The following is a 22,031-nucleotide window of genomic DNA, read 5'->3' on the forward strand; positions in this document are numbered from 1 at the left end:
CGATTGTCGGAGAGGTATCTCTGGGCCATCTCGGTAATGTACATCACTATAAGCCTTGCAAGCAATGTAGCTAATGAGTTAGTTATGGGATGTAGCATTATGGAACTAGTAAAGAGACTTGCCGATAACGAGATTGAACAAGGTATTGAGATACCGATGATCGAATCTCGGGCAAGTAACATACCGATGACAAAGGGAACAATGTATGTCATTATGTGGTTTGACCGATACAGATCTTCATAGAATATGTAGAACCAATATGTGCATCTAGGTTCCGCTATTGGTTATTGACCAGAGACGTGTCTCGGTCATGTCTACATAGTTCTCGAACCAGTAGGGTCCGCACGCTTAATGTTCGGTGATGATTGGTATTATGAGTTTATGTGTTTTGATGTCCCGAAGGTAGTTCGGAGTCCCAGATATGATGAAGGACATGACGAGGTGTCTCGAAATGGTTGAGACATAAAGATCGATATATTGGACGACTATATTTGGACTTCGAAATGGTTCCAGGTGAGATCGGGCATTTACCGATGTACCGGGAGGTTACCGGAACCCCCCGAGAGGTATATGGGCCTTATTGGGCCATAGTGGGAGAGAGGAGAAGGGGGCAAAGGCGGGGGCGCGCCCCCTAAGCCCAATCTGAATTGGGAGGGTGGCCGCCCCCCCCTTTCCTTCCTCCTTGCTCCCCCTTCCTTCTCTCCTAATCCAACTAGGGAAGGGGGGATCCTACTCCCGGTGGGAGTAGGACTCCCCTTGGGGCGCGCCTAGGAGGCAGGCCCCGTACCCCTCCTCCACTCCTTTATATACGGGGGAGGGGGTACCCCATAGACAAACAAGTTGATCATTGATCTTTTAGCCTTGTGCGGTGCCCCCCTCCACCATAATCCACCTCGATCATATCATAGTGGTGCTTACGCGAAGCCCTGTTCCGGTTGCAAGATCATCACCGTCATGACGCCGTCGTGCTGATGAAACTCTCCCTCGACACTCTGCTGGATCGTGAGTTCATGGGACGTCACTGAGCTGAATGTGTGCAGATCACGGAGGTGTCGTACCTTCGGTGCTAGGATCGGTCGATTGTAAAGACGTACGACTACATCAACCGCGTTACGGTCTACGAGGGTACGTGGACAACACTCTTCCCTCTCATTGCTATGCATGACCATGATCTTGCATGTGCGTAGGAATTTTTTTGAAATAACTACGTTCCCCAACACCAGTTTCCTCCACTTCTGCCTCCTCCGCGGTCGTAGCCTCGGTCGTTGCGCTCGGGGCGTCGACCGAAGTGCCCGTCGCGGATGGCCCTGAGCTCCTGGCAGTAATTGGTGTTGTGGATGTGTACATTGTGGAAGGCGTAGAACGGGCAGTTAGCCTTGGATGACTCTAGGTGGTCGCAGCCGCACTTCATCTTTGATTCCACCGCGAGCACGACAGTCCCCTTGCGCTTCACGTCCTTGGTCTTGGCGACTGGAAGCTCAAGGAGGGAGAGGCGTCCCTCCTCAGCTCTCGCGCACTTGGTCACCATATTGCACATCTCTACAGTCGTGCACAGGTCCTCGTGTATGGCAAGCTCTTCCTTCATCGCGGACGCCATCAGAGAATGCTGAGATAATGGCCACGTCCATTACCTTGGGAATCTTGAGGCGAACGTTGTTGAAGCGCTGGATGTACTTCTGCAGGGTTTCCCCTGGCTGTTGCTTGATGCACCGCAAGTCACCAGCGGCAGGCGGTCGGTCACGAGTGCCCTAGAAGTTGGCGACGAAATTATCGCGCATCTCGCCCTAGGAGGAGATCGATCCCGCGGGCAGGTTCAAGAGCCACGAGCGCACACCGTATTTGAAAGCCATGGGAAAACAGTTTGCCATGACCTTCTCACCACTGTTGGCCGCCTCGATGCTTAGCTCGTTGTGACGCCCCGAGACCGTTGCGCCAGGCGTCTTCCAATTATTCGCTGTCTTTGCCATGTCATTTTCTTGCGTGTTGCATTTTGCCTTGTCATCATCCGCATTGCATCTTCATGTTTTCAAAACAAGCATCCGTCCAGGTTCCCCCAGTTCCGTTCGTTGTCCGTTCTGAGCCCAGACACACTTGCATGCGCCCGCGGCATGTCCGAAATAGTATTTTATAAGTGGCCCGAAAATGTTCTTGGAATGGGTTGAAAGTTGGCATGCGGTGTTGTTATGTTATCAGTTGGCCGCCTGCCAAGTTTCATCGCATTCTGAGTCCGTTTGACGCCCCAACGGTTAACTATAGCGGCATTATAGCTGGTCTAACGTCGGACGTTTTCGGTCTCCGAAAACTGTTGCCGTGCTTTCCCTCTCTTTCCTCCCTAGACCGTCTACACAGTCCACTACCTACCGCGAGGCCCAACCTAACCTCTCTCATCATCCCGTGGCCCCCCTCGCGTGCGCGTCCGAAAGCTGTCCCGGACCCGACCCGGGCAGTCGTCACCGTTGGATACGGATCATCCCCAAACATCTACAAAACATCTCCGTTTTCTTTGTTGGACTCTCCTAACCTTTTTTATCTCGAACGTCGGATTTCGATCGGAAGATCCAAACTTCCCTCCTTTCCATATATATAGTCCACCCCTTGTGTTATTTGAGACAAAACCCTAAAATTTAGCAAGATGTTCCATCCTCCCATTCCTCCGCCGCCACCAACTCACCATCTACCTCGGGATCCCTTCGAATCCTGAATCCACCATTCAACAGCCCGCTCCATCCACCAGCGCCTCCTCTGCTCGATCCTGAGGGGATCACGAGAAGCTCGCCACCGGCTACCAACGGTAGCACCACCAGGACCCCATCGCCCTCACCTACACCCCTTCTTCTCCTTCCCTGCCTTCTACTTCCTCCTCTGCTCTAATCCCTCTCTCTCTCTCTCCTTCTCCTGCTTTCGCAGGAACCAAAGGTGCTTTGCCCCGACGCCATGGACAAGAGTCCTGCTCCCAAGTTCCACCTCGTGTGGGCTTGCCAAGTCGCAAGCCACCCCGGATCTGGAGGGGATCACCGCCGCCACGCCTTTTGCCGACCCCACGACCTCCTCCGGCCCCGTTCCCGTCGAAGGCCGCCGTCGTCGCTCTGGTTCGGCGTGACCAGTTCGTCTGCCTCCTGTTTCGTCCTCGTTGCACGGAGGATGAACGCCCATGCCTAGTCCATCTTCGAGCCAAGCCGCCGCGCTGGAGCCTCTTCACTGTCCAGCAGGGAACCAGGAGCACCAACACCCGGCCGCCTTGAGTCCCCGACACCGGCGAGCCATCACCTCCTACCGACGCCTCTGCCACCCAGGAACCTCATGGCCGCCTGACACCCCCTGCTACTTTGCGCTGCATCGGGACCTCGCTTCCACCACCAGATCAGGCGACTTCCGCCTCGACCCCGTGACGGCCATGCCACCTCAAGTCGAGTCCGCTGCTTCCTCTGCCGTCGGATCCGCCGCCTACAGGCCTCGTCTCGGCCGGACCAGCTACTGCCGCTCCCCTGCTTTCCTTGCTCCAACCGCTGCCCTGCTCTTCTCATTTCAGCGATGCTCGCCCGTGCCCGTTGACCGCGTCGTCAAGCCAGCCGAGCAGGTGGGCCTCCTCCACGCGCGTGGGCCTCAGCCACATCCAGCCCCGTCTCTCCCGACCAACTCCTCTGCCTTACTGGGCTAGGCCCATAGTGAGCAGATCCCCTTCAGCCCCTCTCTTGTGCACTTTGGCCCAGCAGATTCGACCCATGTCCTTTTTTCCCTCTTTGTGATTTTAGCCATTATCCCAGGAACGTCCGTTTTGCAGAAAAGTCCCCCTAGTTCATGCATTTAATAACTCACAAATGGTGCATCGGTTTAAAATGATTTATATATGAAAAATGACTAGAATTTCATCTACTTTCATTATATCGAACTTTCATGCATGTTTAAAATGTTTAAAATTGCTATTTGCATTATTTTGCATATTGCCATGTTAAAATGTTTTATTTCATAACTAAATAATCGTAGCTCCAAACTCAATAATCTTTATATGTAAATGGGGTAGAAAAATGCCTAGTTTAACATGTTGCACTCATCTTGCATGTTTAACAACTCTAAAATATAGTTTATGGCAGAACAGTACCAAATTCATAATATGCACATGAGGATTTTTCCAGACTGGTTGCTTGTTGTTCCGGCCTCATTTAAACTTGCCTAGATAGGTAGTTTTATTATGCTTCACCTCTTGCCATGTTTAACAACATTTAATATTGTTGGGTACATAACCAGGAGTGAACTAAATAATCGAATGTGATGTCTCGTCAGTATGCGACTCATTGCATATTGAGCTCCACTTAATTTGTAGTATTGATTGTTGCACTTTCCCATGACATGCCTCATTAAAACGGACATGCATCATATTGGTTATGCATCATGCCATGTTTATGTGATCGTTGTTTACTATGTTGTTTGCTTCTTTCCGGGTTGCTTCTCTCGTTAGCTTCGAATTCATTTCGGAGTTGTGGGGATTCGTTTGACTACGTCCGTTTGTCTTCTTCATGGACTCGTTCTTCTTCCTTGCGGGATCTCAAGCAAGATGACCATACCCTCGAAATCACTTCTATCTTTGATTGCTAGTTGTTCGCTCTACCGCTATGTGACGCTACCTACCACTTGTTATATCATGCCTCCTAGATTGCCATGTCAAGCCTCTAACCCACATTCCTAGCAAACCGTTGTTTAGCTAAGTTACCGCTTTTGCTTAGCCCCTCTTATAGCGTTGTTAGTTGCAGGTGAAGCTGAAGTTTGTTCCATGTTGGAACATGGATATGTTGGGATATCATAATATCTCTTATTTTAATTAATGCATCTATATACTTGGTAAAGGGTGGAAGGCTCGGCCTTATGCCTGGTTTTTTGCTCCACTCTTGACGCCTTAGTTTCCGTCATACCGGCATCATGTTCCTTTATTTTGCGTTCCTTACGCGGTTGGGTGTTATGCGAACCCCTTGACAGTTCGCTTTGACTAAAACTCCTCCAGCAAGGCCCAACCTTGGTTTTACCATTTGCCTCACCACCACCTATACTTTTCCCTTGAGAGTCGCGCTCCCGAGGGTCATATTTATTTTACCCCCCCACGGGGGCAGTGCTTCTCTAAGTGTTGGTCCAAACCGGGCAACTAGCGGAGCCACCTCGGGGCAACTTGAGGGCTGGTTTTACTCGTAGCTTGACCTATCCAGTGTTGCCCTGAGAACGAGATATGTGTAGCTCCTATCGGGATTGTCGGCACATCGGGCGGCTTTGCTGGTCTTGTTTTACCATTGTCGAAATGTCTTGTAACCGGGATTCCGAGACTGATAGGGTCTTCCTGGGAGAAGGAATATCATGCGTTGACCGTGAGAGGTTGTGATGGGCTGAGTTGGGACACCCCTGCAGGGTTTAAACTTTCGGGAGCCGTGCCCGTGGTTATGTGGCAGATGGGAATTTGTTAATGTCCGGTGGTAGAGAACTTGACACTTCACTTAATTAAAATGCATCAACCGCATGTGTAGCCGTGATGGTCTCTTTTTGGTGGAGTCCGGGAAGTGAACACGGTCTTGTGTTATGCTTGAACGTAAGTAGTTTCAGGATCACTTCTAGCTTCTCGACCGTTTCTTTGCTTCTCTTCTCGCTCTTATTTGCGTATGTTTGCCACCATATATGCCTAGTGCTTGCGGCAACTCCACCTCATTACCCTATCCTACCCATAAGCTTAAATAGTCTTGATCTCACGGGTGTGAGATTGTTGAGTCCTCTTGACTCACAGATACTTCCCAACAGTTGCAGGTGCTGATGATACCAGTGCAGTTGACGCAACCGAGCTCATGTGGGAGATCGATGAAGATCTTGGTCGTTGTTATATTTTGTTTCCTGTTGATCAGTAGTGGAGCCCAGTTGGGCCGATAGGGGATCTAGCAATTGGGGTTGTCTTCTTTCATTTTGGCTCCGTAGTCGGACCTTGATTGTACTCTGGTTGATGTATGTTTAACTTGTATTTGTGTGAAGTGGAGATTGTAAGTCAACTCTTTATCCCTTTCTTATTCGGTACATGGGATTGTGTTAAGATTACCCCTTTTGCGACAAACCTACCATGCGGCTATGCCTCTAAGTCGTGCCCCGACACGTGGGAGATATAGACGCATTGTGGGTGTGACAAGTTGGTAATCAGAGCCATCCCCGACTTGGGAGCCCCCTGCTTGATCGAATCACAGATGTTGTTGAGTCTAGAACAAAATGTTTTGAGTCTTAGGATTATATATATCAGAGAGTAGGATTCTTTTTACTCCTTAGTCCCTTCGTCGCTCTGGTGAGGCCTCCTGATGTAGAAGTTTTGACTCTCCTCTCCTCAAATTGCACAAATTTTTTTTTAGGATCTCGCGGGTATCTTGGAATCGTTCCGATACTCGTGTGACGAGAACATTGCACTACACCACGACACTCAAATCAGCGTCAGACAATCTGTCGCCATAGGTTACCTAAGGCGACACATTTGGTGTCGGCACAGAATTTTGGTGACAGAAGGAAGCTGTCGCCTATAGTCCTGCCGGGAAAGGTCATTGCCGACAGATAAATTTATGTCGACAAAAAGTATGCCAGTATTGGTGATATTTATGCCGACAGACATTTCTACAGTGACAGACAACTTTATGCTAACAGTTTCTCTGTCACCACGCTATGCCGATGGATTGTTCGATGCCATAGATACGCCGACAGTCTTTCTGATACTACATGCACCGACAGATAGTGCATCACCCATTTCTATTCCGACAGTTTATCTGCCAATGTGTTATACCAACAGATAATCTGACATGCAGCAATTCTACCAACACACTTGGTGCGAGGGTTATACATTCCAGCATAAATGCAAATGCACCTATTAACATGAAATTAAAATCATAATATTTTATTCATGTTCACTATGCAATACAATTGCACTCTTCTGTTCATCAGATTCATTCAGCATATATAAATGATTCCAAATGCACTCTTCCATTCATCACAAGATAACAGCAGTGCATTCATCCAACATATATAGAAGATTCACTAGTTTTCTTCACTCAAGTTAGCTACAGCCATTAAGAAAATATGCAAGTCAACATTCAGGTCATGGCCTGTTACAAAATAAGATGAGCAAGTTCTCAAGAGATCAATCGTTCGATCACTTGACTACTACAAAATATTATGGAAGATACCCATTCTTTAATCAAGTGGACATCATTTTCCATATGTACAAAATGCGTCGACCATGTTCCATGTTACGGACAAAAGCGATCAGCAGAACATCCTAGATCAACTTCAGTACTTGCTACTTTCTCCGATTTGTCCCTGCAAAAGAACTTGTGTCTTTGAGCAATCTTAGAAACTGGGAACAACAAAATGAAGTCAGGATGGAAGAGACATGATTTTCTGGACCATAATACTATACAAAATGCTATATATTTTAGTCCAAAAGAAATGATAAAAAATAGTATGCTAACTGCTGCTACAAGTTATGTACAAGAACAGAGATGTTCTATATTTTCAGTCTAAAAAAGATGATATTTTCAGTCCAAAATGTGGTTTCTCTAATTGGTTCGCTGTAGCTTTTTTTGAGAATTGGTTCTATTGTACTAGCTGCTAGCCTCTACATGCTGGACCATGGACAACCTTTCTCTCTTTCTTTTAGGATAAGGAAAGCCTCTCTTGAACCAATAAAAACTCCATAGAAGATCTTAACTCTCTCATGTTTTCCCCATTCTCTCTAGGATAGAATGAGGAACCAAAAATAAATAAATAAACAAAATAAGCATAGAAGATTGTACGAGGACACAGATAGGTCACGGGTACATGTACTATAAAGAAGACAAAAGCACAAGTCAATTCATGTGCACACTAGCAAGAACAGCCAGCACCACTCCTCGATGAATGAAAATCAAATACTTTCGACAATAGAATTGCAAAAACATGCTGATCCACACTACTAGAGGTATTGGTAGTGGTATATAACTATATATATTATTTGCTCTCAGTTCTAAGTGTCAGATAGAGATGGTGACATTGACAGGAATAAGACCTGAATTGTGCGACGACGACAACCGTGACGTGCTGCAAGGTTTGTTCTACAAAAATAACAATTAGTTAGCATCATGTGATAATTTACACTAGCTAGGCAGGAAAATATATATAATGAATTTTTACCCTATTTGATGGCCATGCAATAGACATGTGGTGAGCATCGCCCATTGTTTGCATCCCATCATATCCACGAGCAAGCTTGACCTCTCTTTTCAATACAACATTCACTAGAACTTCATAATATTGCAGCCCAAGAACTTCACCTCCCACTATGGTGTCTTGGTTGGTTGAGATAACCATTGCCTTTGCCACAGGATCGGATCTCACCAAATGATATAATATGACAACCCTACCAACCTAAGTCATGCATCGTCTATTAGAAACATGGAGAATGGCAAACACAACACAACAAGATATATGTGTAGTTAAGAGATGAGATGATTACAAGGTCTTCTTGATCATGAGAGGCTTGAGAGGCCTGACGGGCACTTGGAGTGGCCACATGGCTTCTAGGTGGTAAATGTGTGGCTGCAACATTATGGCTAGATGGTATACGTTTCTGGATGAACAAGCCTCTGTCTTCCTGGACTGTATCGTGATGACCCTCATGTTCCTCTTCCTCATCGCCATCATCCGGTAAAATACGTGAGAACTATGGAGGGACACAAAAAGAAAACGAATTAGTGTACCTATGATTCACGTATCTTAACAGAAGTTGATAACTAAGCACTCTACCACGGGTCGAGAGACAGAATTAGGAGGCGAAGGCGTGGCCGTTTCAACACTGTGACTTCCTTGTGAAAAGATGGTGTGCTGCATCTCATCGAAGCATCGTTCCATTGCTTGCATTCTCTCCTTTAGAGTTGAAACTTGTTGTTCAGCACGTCGACGAAGTTGTATTTGCATTGCAAGCTTTGTTGGCAATCTAGCTTTTGTTCCAGGCGTGCCCACACTCTGTGGAGTTGGCCCCGTACCCAACATACGGACATGTCCTCTTGCTTCCTTCTCTCCAAAAGAATGTGCATAAAGATCCCCTTCTTCAATAGAATTTCCCTCCAATTTTGGGTGGAGTTTAGCTTTAGTTTGAAGTTTCTTCTACAAGAATAAAACAAAATGAGGCACCTCAAGTTATTTCCATGATGATGAAGCCACATGCACGATACTATTATAGAAAAGAGATGATGAATGGGACATGTGACTTACAATTAGTGGCACTGCTAGTGGGGTGGAAACTCCAGTTTTCTTACTTGTATGTACTTCAACAAATATTTGGTCTCTTCCTGGATAGTACCCAAGTTTCTGAGCCTGCAACCAATTTGTTTCACTAGTAACTAAAACAACCAAAACTGATCTGATACATCACTTTCAAAAAGAAGTGCTTGAGCAGTTGAGTTTACCATATCATGACCAACACGAGCAAAACTCTTGCTGCCAGCTACATGTAGCAATTTCAAATTGGAACGGTTTTGTTTGTTTCTAGCACTGCTAGCCTAAAGGAGATGCAAACAGTGAGTTAAGCTAGGATATAACATGAAGACATTAGTTCAATTCCTACCCGAAGTAGAACAGTTTGTGCCTTACCTCAGATTCTGGTTTTCTCCATTGATCGATAAATTGTATCCAATCATCCTTTTGAATTCTTTCATCACGTCTTTCCATAAGTTCCTCATCTGTCAATGTGGCATCAAACTTCTCCTTTAGGTCTGACTTAAATTCTCTCCATTTCTTTGCAGCTGCGGTCATAAAGTAATCGAAACCAACTTCATCCACCTCAAAATATGACTGGACACACATGAAAAAGAAGCCATTTAGTGAAAGCCAGCTAGCAAAAATAGAGACTATAGGAAAAAATATTTTGACAATCTGAACTACCTTTATGTCATCCCATAGCTTCAACTTTAACTCGGGATCAACATATCTCCAGTCCTCAATTAGCAACGACAATTGCTTCCTTACCAATGTTCCAATGAAATTAGCAAATGTTTTACCATTTCTACCAACAGGCTGACCAAACACATTTAGTTCAACCTTTGTTTTGGTTGGTCTCTATCATATATCTTCCTTAATTCGGTGGGACCCCTTCCTCTCTTCTTTTTTTGGTGTATAGTCACAACTGAAGCATTTTCTTTACAATGCAAAAGGAATGGGTGAGAATTTGAAGTCATAAATCTAAATACATGGTCACACTCAAAAAAGTTGTAATGCAAATATAAAGACATAAATCTGAAGTGCAAATTGGCCCTCATAACTCTGATGTGTGCAGGAAATGAACAAGTTTAGTGCAGGAAATGAACAAGTTTAGTGAGAAATGAGAATGATGGAGAAGCACTAGAATACCTTGAATGTCATCTAAGCCATTTCCTATGGGTTCATTATTTGGATCTTCAGCATCATGGTTTAACCTTGACTGGGAACGCAGATTACGCCCTCCATTTGCAACTTCACTTGTGCAGTTATTTGCCTAGGAAAAAAGCATAAATATGTGTGAAAGATATGGTACACAATGCTTCATCCAATGCTTGTGAACAATGAGAAGTACATTGAATGTAAACAATGAGAAGTACACATCCTTTTTCCTTTTCCTGGGTGGTTGTGATGAACCTTTCTTAGTGGGATTCTTGTTTCCTCCTAATGCTTCATTCCTTTTATGTTCTATAAGAGCTCTCACCTTTCTCTCATTTTCTGCAATATGTGCAAGCCTCGTAGTTTCATCAAGTAGAGGGACCGCGGTTCCTCCTCTTGTTCCTACCATCTTTTTTCCTGCAAGTGACAAATGTTAGAACAACATGCTTAACAGACAATATTGGATTAATATGCATAGCAAGGAGATTAAAACACAAGGCAACAAAAAAATGCAAATGCCCCTTACTTTCTAGATTTTTTAGCATACACAATTCTTCCATATATGTCTGTTCTAGCACAATCAATACTTTGAAGATCATCATGGAAACATGAATAGATATGTGGATCAACCATTGGCATAGCGGCCTCTACATCCTCATCTTCAGCTTCATGCATGGCATATGAGCCCCGTGGATTGTAGTGGATAACAGTAACCCGTTCATCATCAATTGGGTCTTCAACATAGAAAACTTCAGTTGCTTGCTATGCTAAAACAAAAGGCTCATCCGATATATTTTCACCAGTATTGACCAAATGCTTGAAATTCATAGAAGTTACCCCAAGGAGGTCAACTTTTACCCACTTGTCTTTCCTGCGGTTATCAACCCAATCACATTTGAAGAGAACTATTTTCCCTTTATTTTCATAGTTCAACTCAAGAATTTCCTTTATGATGCCGTAAAATGTTTGGTTTCCTATTATCATATTATTAGCGTTTCCTTTTTCATAACGTGTAGTCTGCGCAACTAGAGCTACACCACTATTTTGCACTGGCCTACCATCATCATATGACTGCGTATGAAAATGTAACCCATTTCTAGTATAGCTACTAAACTATTGTGCAACTTTGAATGGCCCCTGAGCTAAAATACTTATCTCCTCTGGCACTTTGTCACCCATTTCTTCCACCTGTGAATGTAGTGTTTTTAAAATTGGATGGAACTCACTACATATATATACATCACAAGAAAAGAGAGACATGTGACCAGTTAGATGTTTCTTAAACCACTCATGGAAGGACTCATGCTGGACACGACTAATTTGTCGATTATTTTTAAGACCAATTGAGGAAAGATATGTCGGATTTCGGGTTCCTGCAGACCCTTAAGGTTCGAACTCTGGGGTGTGCACGGAGACCTTTCCCCTACCGACTCGCGCTTCTATGGCTCGCAAGAAATCTAGGCTGGAAAGAAGAACACTCAAGGGACACAAGGTTTATACTGGTTCGGGCCATCGATGTGGTGTAATACCCTACTCCAGTGTGTGGTATGGTGGATTGCCTCAGGGGCTGATGATGAACATTACAGGGGAAGAACAGCCTCACGAGAGGTGTTCTTGAGTTGGTGCGGTGTGTTCTACTCGGTCTGGATCTCCCTTTCTCTTTCTCTTCTCTCTCTCTTTTTCCCCCTCTCTCTCTCCTCTCTTTTTCCTCCTCTTTTCCCTATGGTGGTTAGTCCTATTTATAGAGGCCCTGGTCCTCTTCCCAAATAATGAGCAGGAAGGGCGCCAACAATTGGCCATTTTGAAGGGGAACATCTAGTACAAGTTATCCTGACCAAAGGTGGTCTTCGGCTGCCAAAAGCACTGGTGATGACGCCGTCTTGGGCTCCATGGTGACCTCTGTCCTGCCGCTCTGCTGGTCTTGGTCTCATTGCACCGGAATGGTAACCTTTGCCCGATGCCTTGGCATGTGCTTGCTCCCTTTGCACCGAAGGGGAAACAAGGACACTGCGCAGGCCGGCGCCCGCCTGGCGCCCGCCTAATCTCGATCATCATGGCTTGCGTCACGGGCTCCTCGCAAGGCACCCCTGCCTTGATCTCTCCGCCTCCTCGCGAGCCTGCCTGATGAGGTTGCTCCTGAGGAAGCCTCCTGTCGTCCGCCCCGCAAGGCTTGGCCCCTTGCGAGGGTCTTGAGCTTGAGCTGATGAAGCTGGGCCGCACTGGGCCCCCACTCGAGCCACGCCGCACGCCGCAGGCAGGCAAGTCCGGGGACCCCCATTCCCAGAACGCCGACAGTAGCCCCCGGGCCCAAGGCGCGCCCGGGCTTGGCTTAGCAGAGAAGCGAAGGGGCAAGCGCAAAGCGCCGTGGGCCCCAATAGCCTGCGGCCTTGGGCGCCGCGTGGAGATTGATTGGACGTGGGCATCTGCGCTTCCCCATGATGCCTCGGCAACCGTCCATCTCACAAAGAGGTGCCCGGGCCAGGCTTACTTGCTTTGTTCTCGTTCGCCTTGCCCCAGATCCCCTTTCTCGCTCTTCTCCTTCCTGCTCCCGAAATCCTCCAGATCTGTCTCAATCCTTCCCATCCGGCACTCCATGACGCCTCGCAAGTCCCCAACGAAGGCCTGGTACTCGCCGGCTTTGGATCCCCCGAACTTGTCGGAGAAGAACCTCGCCCTCACGCGCCTGATGACGGTCGCGCAGGGCAGCAGGGGCGACTGTGCTCAAGGCCGGCTCTGACCAGCCTGAGGGCAAGGGGAGCACCTTCTATCCGTTCTTTGTGAGCGCCATCATCGCCGGTCAGGTGCCTCCTTTCTCCGAGTTCTTCTTTGTTGTTCTCCACCAATACAACTTGCAAGCTCTGCATCTCCACCCCAACTCTGTTCTTCTCCTGGCGATTTTCGCTTACTATTGCGAGGCTCATGTTGGGGTGAAGCTCTCGGTGGCCTTGCTGCGCCACTATTTTTCCCTCTGGGTTTCTCGTGCCCATGTCTCCGCATGCGCGAGCTTTATCGCATACTCCCAACTCGAATGCTATCTCGAAGCCTAGGAAGAGAATCGAAGGCTTCCGGAGCAAGTGGGTCATGGTGGACGTCGGGTGCCTCCACCCCCGACTGGTGTTGCCTACGGGGTAGCCCAAGGCCGTTGACGCGTGGTCCCACGCGGAGCTCGTCGACCCTCGTGCGAAGGCGGTGCTGAAGAGGATGAACGCGGACCTAAGGCCAGGCAACTTGGGGGCGGCGAAGCTGACCGGGGCTACACTCCTGAGGGAGTTCTTGGAGCACTGGGTGGCTCCACTCCAGGAGCACTCGCTCCCATTGTGGAGGCTTGGGGAAGCGGATGACGCCCTGTGCCTAAGCTCCGAGGCCCTGACCGACGAGGATCTGGTCGCGGCCCTGCACTCCTTGGTTGGGGGAGACGTGGCGAGCCCAGTGGGCGCCCCCGTCCTCCTGTTCCTTCGTGATGACTGGGAGCAGGTGGTGAACACCATGCCCACCTTCAATGGTGAGGGGCTGGTGCCTGCGGAAGCTCCCAAGGATCTGGCGGCGCTGGCGATGGTGGACGTGTCCTCCGGCAGCTCCAGCGGGAGTGAGTGGGAAGAAGAGGCGGAGGAGGAAGAGTCTGACTCTAAGGCGACTGGCGAGGAGTCGGGGGAGTCCTTCCCTCGGCGCAGGTCCTAGGCCTTCCGCTCCATGCTGGGCGACAATGAGGCTGGCGCCAGGCGAGGAGGGGAGGACTCTCCCTTGGTCACAAGGAAGGGCAGGTCGGGGCCGGTCCTCCCCGGGTCTGCTCTTGTCCCCGGGCGGTCTGAGGCCAGCTCCAGCCCTCCTGACGTGCCTACTGCTTCCGGGCCTCCCAAGGCTAACCCCAACTGCAGGCTCTTGGGCTTCAAGTTTGGCCGGAAGCTGCTTGAGTCCGCGAATGACGACCAGTAAGTGCTCGATTTGTGCTTCGCTTGGTTTCTCCCGCCGAGGCTTGACGTCTGCACTCTTTTGCCAGGCCGGCACCTGTAGCGAAGAGGTTGGGAGGGGCTTCTGCGGCCCTGCTTGGGGCGAGTCCATCTGCCGGGGTGGCGCCTTCATCTACTGGGAAGGAGACGGCGAGGCTCGCGCCTCCCCTGCCCGATCGTCTTCGCGAGGCCAACTGGGACGCTTCGGCGAGGAGTCAGCCCCTATGGCTCTGCTGACCCTGGAGGCGGCTGCACTCGATGCTGCAGCCGGGGTAGCCAAGGCCCAGGGGGTTCCTTCCTGCCAAGCTGTGATCACACTGTCGTCCTCTCCGCTCGCTCCACTAGTTCCCGTCTCTTCTGATCCCTCTGCCGCCGTCCTGGACCGGGTCGCCAACGAACTGAGCCAGCTGCGGGAGGATCATCTGAGCAGGGACCCTCGCCTAGTGGCCGGGCGCTTGGAGCTAGCTTCAGGCTGGGTCCGTTCTGCTGCCTCCGTCCGAGCATCGATGAGCCAGGCCATGTCGGCCTCCGATGGGGAGAAGCAGGCCACTAGCCAAGCCAAGGCCGCTCGCGACACTGCCCTGGGCGATGCCGCAGCTTCCCAGGGCCGCTGTAAGGCACTGGAGGTCGAGCTGCAAGGCCTGCGTGACGAGCTCGCCAAGGAGGTCTGTGGCCGCCAGGAGAAGGAGAAGGAGATGAAGGCTTGGGAGGCTGCCATCAAGGACCGGGGCACCAAGCTTGATGACCGTTGCGGCCGGTTGGAGACGCTGGAGCGGTCGCTAAAGGCGGAGAGGACCAAGCTAGACGCCAAGGCGAAGGTGCTGGCCGAGAATCAGGTGTCCTTCGCGCAGCTGGAGAAGAAAGCTCGCGCCGCGCTGAAGACGCTTTACGAGGGCGGCTTGCAGAAGCCGTTGGCTGGTGCGGAGGACGGCCCCGCCGAGCTGCTTCCCTTCCTGGTCCGTGCGCTTGAAGATGTTGCAGACGGCCTCGGCCCCACGGCCAAGGCTGAGGTGCGTGCCCTGTCTTCTGCAGCGCTGACGCATGTCCTCAGCCATGTCTACCTACGCGACCCCAACGTCGACTTCGACAGCCTGCTGGAACACGTGAGCGGCGACCTTGCCGCCGCTGCCGCTGAGGCCGTGAAAGGCCGAGCCGAGGCTTTGCTGGGGAGGTTCCGCGCCTTCAGTACCTTGCCCGGGCACGGTGCCGCTAGCTCCGAGGCCTCAGGAGGCAGAGTCGCCCAGCATGACTCCACCACAGGCGGCGGCGCTACTGGAGAGTTGTCAGGACCCCGATTGTAAGTCACATCAATCTAGCCGGTAACACCTCATATCACTTTGCGGCCTCACGCACGGTATTCCCACGGGTGTCGCCTTACCTTGGCCCGGGACCGTTTGCGCCTTTTGGCTCACGTATATGATTGTGTCGCTAGCATCCATATGACAGAGAACCCGGGCCGACATGGCTAGTCGTGAACCCAAAGCGGCACTAACCTATGTGGACATGCATACATGATTCACATCGAGCATGTCGGTCAGCAGCGTGTGAATCCGGGCTGTAGCACTAGGCTAACAGGACTCCGGGGAACCCGGGCTATAGGAGGCTAGGCAGGACTCCGGATGTCACCGCGTGACATTTCCCTGAGGGGATAGACACAGGAACGAAGCAAAACACATGCCGGCCAGTCAAGTATCCTGAGCAGTAGTGCTGGGCTATCAGGACTCCGGTGAACCGGGCTGTAGCGGACTACTATGGCTCAAGGAAGCACTAGACTACATTTCCCCATAAGAGAGGCTGCCAAGAATAAACAGCTAGATTGTCAGATCCCACACATACCAAGCATTTCAATCGTACACACAATATGCTCGATATGTGTAAATACAACATGGCATCACAACATAACTCTACGAATCAAGTATTTATTCATTAGGCTCCGAAGAGCCAAGAATTACAAACATGGGTCTCATGACCCAACATACAGAGCATACAAGCAACAAGCACATGCGGAAGGATAACTTGTCTAAGTACAGACAACTAAAGATGAAAAAGGCTGAGAAGCCTGACTATCTACCAGATCCTGCCGAGGGCACAAGATCGTAGCTTTGGTATCAGAGCCTGACTGCCTGTAGGATTACCAAGCCAAGCTGGTCGAAGTCGTGTCTAGAAATGCTTTAGTTATATAAGGGAATTGATTGTGGATGGGAACGTAAGGCTCTTTTTACTTCTTATCCTCATGACCTTCTGATCTGAGTCATCTTATCTTTTCTACGGGGTTAAGAACTAGGATTCTCTTCTATCTCTCGGGATGACGTGTTACTAAACCGTAGTTGCCTAGGATTGTTGAGTTCAAGCCTCAGTTCAGTTCCTACTACTTCCATATGTTCATAGCTGGCCTCAGAACCTTGATATTGTGATGTTGAGTGGTTATGCCACCATTTTGTAGGATGTCTCAAATCATTTTGAGCATTTACAGTTGTTATGCTGTCTGAGTCATTCCAGGTTTCTAAATAGTCTGATGCACTTGCAAATATTTCCTCCATGTTCCCATTGTATTTTGGGCCAGATTAAGCACACTAATTGGTGTGTTGAGGTACTCCGTTGCCTTGACGTGTATGTTGGAGTTAGTATTATGACCCTAGGTGTCCTCGAGAATTTAGCAATGCTTTCGTATCCACAGTGTGATGATTCTGGCCATCATTCTTGAAAGCATCCCTTGATGTTATTTCGTATGTAGGTATTCTATTTCTCGGTTCTTGAACCCAAGAATCACTCTACTCACTTCCCATTGTTAGTGTTTGCTTGTTCCTTTTAGGTTATTAGTAACCTTTGCGATAGTCCTCAAGGTCCATGGTAAATCCTTCTTTCAGTACCATGCACTACTTATGGCAGAAGTTCCTTGTTGAACCAAACATCACAATAAGAGTGCTCTTGATGAGTTATCCATTTTGCATTGTGAGTCTGCCAATTCTACCTTTCTGCATGGGTTATCCGGAAGAAATGTTGAGCTTTGCTCGACATACTAATCTATGCACCCACAACTCAGAAAAACATATGTTCATTTGAGTTGTCCCTCTTTAGTTGTACCCTAACCTCCGTCTATCAAGTGATAGTCAGGAATGGTTGTGCCATCGTGTTCGTTAGTGTCTAATATTCTTGTGGTCCGTCAAGACATTCTATTCCAGAATGACTAGGAGAAACAAACTCCAGTACCTCATCCATTTCTAGGATTGGGTCAAAGCAGTTGTATTTCGCAGATCAAATGCAATCAAGCTATTGGTCTGTTCTACCCTGAAGTATTATCCACTTTATGTCAGGAATGTCATGGGAATTTCACCACCTCCTATGAACTCTTGATATAGTGATACTTCTCGCCATCATCGTTCATTGCTAGGTCTCCATGTTATTGTGCTCGGAATACCGACAAGTGAATCGTGGTGTGTGAAATCGATAATCCTAGCAACCCCGTTGCTTGGTGGTTAATGGACAATATTCTCATCCCTAGCGTGTTGGTTATCGAATCACCATCCTAGGATTGATCGTGCTACCTAGTCCATTTCTGTTGGCGCACTCTTCAATAGATGAGTTAGGATTTTGTCAAACCCTTGCTCTATTGATCACTTCGTCTTGCCTTGAAAAGTAAGATTGTTCTCGAGCTTAGTAACATATCGGTGGTTCATGAATTTCCGAATATCTTCTCGGAAGTATTACCTGGTTATCACCTGACCGCTATGTTGACTTCGTGATCAAGTTGATTTTTCTTGTAAACCACTCCTTCTCCAAGGATCCATGTTGGATACCCCTCAGCTAGTTGGTTAATCTAAACAACAACTTGGAGAGTTGGAAGATAAAAGCTTACCTAATTTAGTTCGTTTCACAAGGATATCCTTGTGTTGTGTGTTAGTCGAAGAAAGATGATATCTTCATTGATTGGTCCCTGTGATCAGTTGTTGGACCTATTGTCTTATCAAAACTTGATTTGAGTATGGGCTATCACCAAATCAAATCATTACCAATGATGTTCATAATGTTGTCTCACTCGTGGTTGATTCCTCGAGCATACACCATTATATCTTTTGGTCTGACCAATACTATCACATTGATCGCATAATGGTGGAATTCCAGTGATATGGAAATTACGATGAGTTGCTGTTCAGCCCATCAGCAGCATCTTGTCTCCTCCAGGATTCATGTTGAACATTGAGCTAGTGTTGGAAACTTTTGTAAGCATTGCCTTCGTGTCCCGCTCATGAGGTACATGTTTGGGTGAAAGAAGTGACTTTCTCCAAGTTCACGTGCACTAGGTGTAAGTTTCCGCCATGAATTTGAGAAAGGTTTGTTTCTAATTCCTCTGGTACCATCCCAAGTCAGTTATGCATGTGCAAATGTATTCTATGGTTTGGTAGATTAATTACCTCCACTCCATATGTATTCCCTAGCACACCAAGCCACTGATTGATTTGCTCAAGGAAAAGGAGTCTGTTGTGTTAATTCTAGATCATGCACAAGACTCCGATATCCTCGTTGATGGTTCCCCACCTAAACTCGGTAGTGTTTTATTATAATACTACTATGTGGTCATTCTTGTCTTGTACAACATGCTCACATGTGTGTAGCAGAACCAGCTCATGTTTTGGAGCTTGCTATCGTAGTTCATCTCCCGAGAGTCTCGCAACGTTTTCTCATCGATTTGTGTTGCAACCTTTCTTTTCTAGACATGTTGTCTGAAAAAAATCATGTTACCAGTCAGATCTGAATCTCAAGCAGATATGATGGCTGGAACATCTCCAAGATCTATGATGTAGGTCCCGACGAGGTTGATGCTCTGGCCGACACACCTAGTCGGAAGATCTATTATGGTAGTATCTTGAATGAGCAATTCGACCATCTTCTCCATGAGGATTTGGTATGACTTATTCCACAAGTTGTTCCTTATGGATTTTTGTGCTTCCGAAGTCTGACCTTTACTTGATGGCCATGTTGGCGATGCTTTTAAGCATTGACCGTGGTACCTACTACATCAAGGAGAACATTAGAAGTGGAGTGCTAAATGTCTCTCTGTCAATCACCCAGATTTTGTTTCCTTGGCCTCGCTAAGGTGAACTCTGAGAAGGTGTTATCTTCCTTTGCATCTGCATCGTCCATCACTATTCATCATGGTAGTATGTTGTGTTGCCAGGATCCTTGACACGGATGTTGGTAGAACCTTGATGAATATGGAAATGCTCAAGCTCTTGAGAGCACGCGCAAGCAAAATCATCCATTGCGTTGTCTTCAACAAGGTAGTCCACATCATCCATTCTAGTCCGGGTATGCCATTTCTCTGAACTCCAGCAAACGATTGTTGGTGAATTGCCTTAGGCTGGTATAGAGAGTTTCAATGATCTTTGTATCAAAAGTAATTCTTTTTGCCACTTAAGGGAATAACTCTATGAGTCATCTCCCCTAAGATGTCTCGTTATGGTATCATGGGCAACTTAACTCCTCGCTACCTTGAAACCCCCTCACCATCTATTTAAGCGTGGGATTGTTGCCCACCAAATAAAACATCATCATCTGTTTCTTCCATCCCTCTTGAGGTATGTTTGTGTCTCAACTCGAGAGAGTCACTGTGTCTCATTCCGTGAGTTGATCGTGAATTGCTCTATCTTCGAGAAGATCGTTTTCTGTAGAATCTCTTTTTGTCATCATCAAGTTGCATGAAGATTTTGAAAGCAAAGATGTCAAGGTCAAATTTGAAGCAATGAATCAACATCCTCGAGAAGAGCAGTTGGATCATGAAGATTGTGATAGTTTGAGTCCCCTCTTCTTTTACCCACGCCTGAATCTCGGGACGAGATTCTTGTTTAGTGGGGGTGAGTTGTCACAGCCTAGAGTCTGCTTGTAACTAGTGGCATTGCATCCATGCATCATTTTTAAATTTCATGAAATTTGAAATGGGGATTGTTGAAACCCTAGCACCAAATGAATTCAACTAGGTTCAATGAAAATATTTTCAATGATCCCAAATGCCCTTTAGAAAAGTTCATGATTTTTGTTAAAGGTGAATACCTCTGCCAAAGGTCATGCACATATTTCTAGGCCATTCTGGATTTTTGAATTAATTAATATTGTATTTGCATTTGGGCATTTAAATGCTATTAAATATTTTAAATGCTCAAATAATCATAAATTAAAATGTTTACTGTTGGATATATTCTAAACAGTAGCCATGATTAGTTTCATGATTTTTGTAAATACCCTGGCATTTTTAATAAAGCCCCGAAGTTACAGAAATAATAGAAAACAGAAACAAATAAACGAAGAGAGAGAGGAAGCCCAACTGGGCCACTTACCTGGCCCAGCTCCTCCAGCAGGTCCAGCCCACCTCGCAGCCCAGCCACCTGGCCGGCCCACCGAGGGCAGGGGCGTCTTCTTCCTCCTGCCAGAAGGCAGAGGAGAAGCTAGCCACAGCGCCGCGGCGTGCCACGCCGGCAGCTGCCTGCTTGGCTGTCCCCTCGTCGTCCTAGACGTCTTCCGCGATGCCACGCAACCCCCCGACCCCTATCACTCTCCCTGTGCTCCTCCCCTCCTCTATTTCTCTCTCCCGAGCACACCGAGCACAGCCGTCGCTGCCATTCCCTGCGGCCATTTCCACCGCATCCCCCTCGCTCCCCCGACCGGCCCACGAGCTCCACCGTCATCCGCTACGCCATCCCCGCTGATCCACGTGACTGGAAGGCCTCGAAGTGCCACCATCGATGTCATCTTCATCCTTTGGTCCCGACGATCGCCGCTATGATTCCGTCGCCGTCCGGACCTCCCCGAGCTTGCTGAGCCGCCCTACCGACTCCATGTGAGCCCCTGCTTAGTTTCCCCATAACTCCATGCCCGATTTCAAGCTCTAGCCGCCTCCTCCACCGGAGCCGAGACGCTCTGCCACACAAGCTCGACGTTGGCGACACTCCGGTGAACATTTGGTCATGCGCCGGTGTGCAACACGTTAGCAGCCTCACGTAGAGCAGCCCCCGAGCTTTAGTTCGCGCGTTTGCGCGCTGTAGCACCTAACCCGAGCGGGCCCGAGCTCCGGCCGCCGCTGCACTACTCGCCGTCGGTGTTTCCGGCCACCCCAGGCCTGGATCCCATCGCCGTTCGATGCGCTGCTTCGCCAGCGTCCTGGAGAGCCCAACCGCATGCCGTACGGTGCACCAGAGGGGTTCTCCGAAGCCCCTCGCCGCCGCTTATCTCACCGGCGACTCAACGCCGGCGATTTTGACCCGTTCGACCCGGGGTTTGACCTCCCTGGGGTCAATACATGTGGGATCCACCCCTGACTCGTTTAGTTTAGGACTAATTACCCCACTTCAGACACTGACAGTGGGCCCAGTGCCTGTTAATTTGATTAGTTAATCCTATTTAACCATGTTAGTTAATTGAGTCACTGACCAGTTGGCCCCACCGGTCAGGTTTGACCTGGACGGTGCCTGTTGACCTGGTGAGGTCAGCATGACCTAATGCTGACGGAATAAGCATTTACTGGATTTATTCTTATTCAGGAAATTCCAGAAAATAGTATAAACTTCAAAAATTCATAGAAAATAATCTATAACTTAGATTGAAATAAATTATATATGAAAAATGATCAGAAAAATCCAATCTTTCCATCTGTGATAATTTCATGCATGTTAGGACAATTTAACCTTGCTGTTTAGGTGA

General features: G+C 48.1%; 1 long non-coding RNA gene across 1 annotated transcript; it reads right to left on the bottom strand.

Annotated features, from left to right (window-relative positions):
• Positions 1-9,252: 9,252 nt before the first annotated feature.
• LOC147985539 (uncharacterized) lies at positions 9,253-9,616 on the bottom strand. Its single transcript, XR_015615127.1, has 2 exons — positions 9,447-9,616; positions 9,253-9,354 (listed from the first exon to the last, which is right to left on the bottom strand). It is a non-coding gene; the product is annotated as an uncharacterized LOC147985539 (long non-coding RNA).
• Positions 9,617-22,031: the final 12,415 nt, after the last annotated feature.

The sequence above is a fragment of the Triticum urartu genome, chromosome 2A (assembly GCF_056163025.1).
Source record: "Triticum urartu cultivar PI428250 chromosome 2A, HENAU_Tu73, whole genome shotgun sequence".
Taxonomy (NCBI): domain Eukaryota; kingdom Viridiplantae; phylum Streptophyta; class Magnoliopsida; order Poales; family Poaceae; genus Triticum; species Triticum urartu.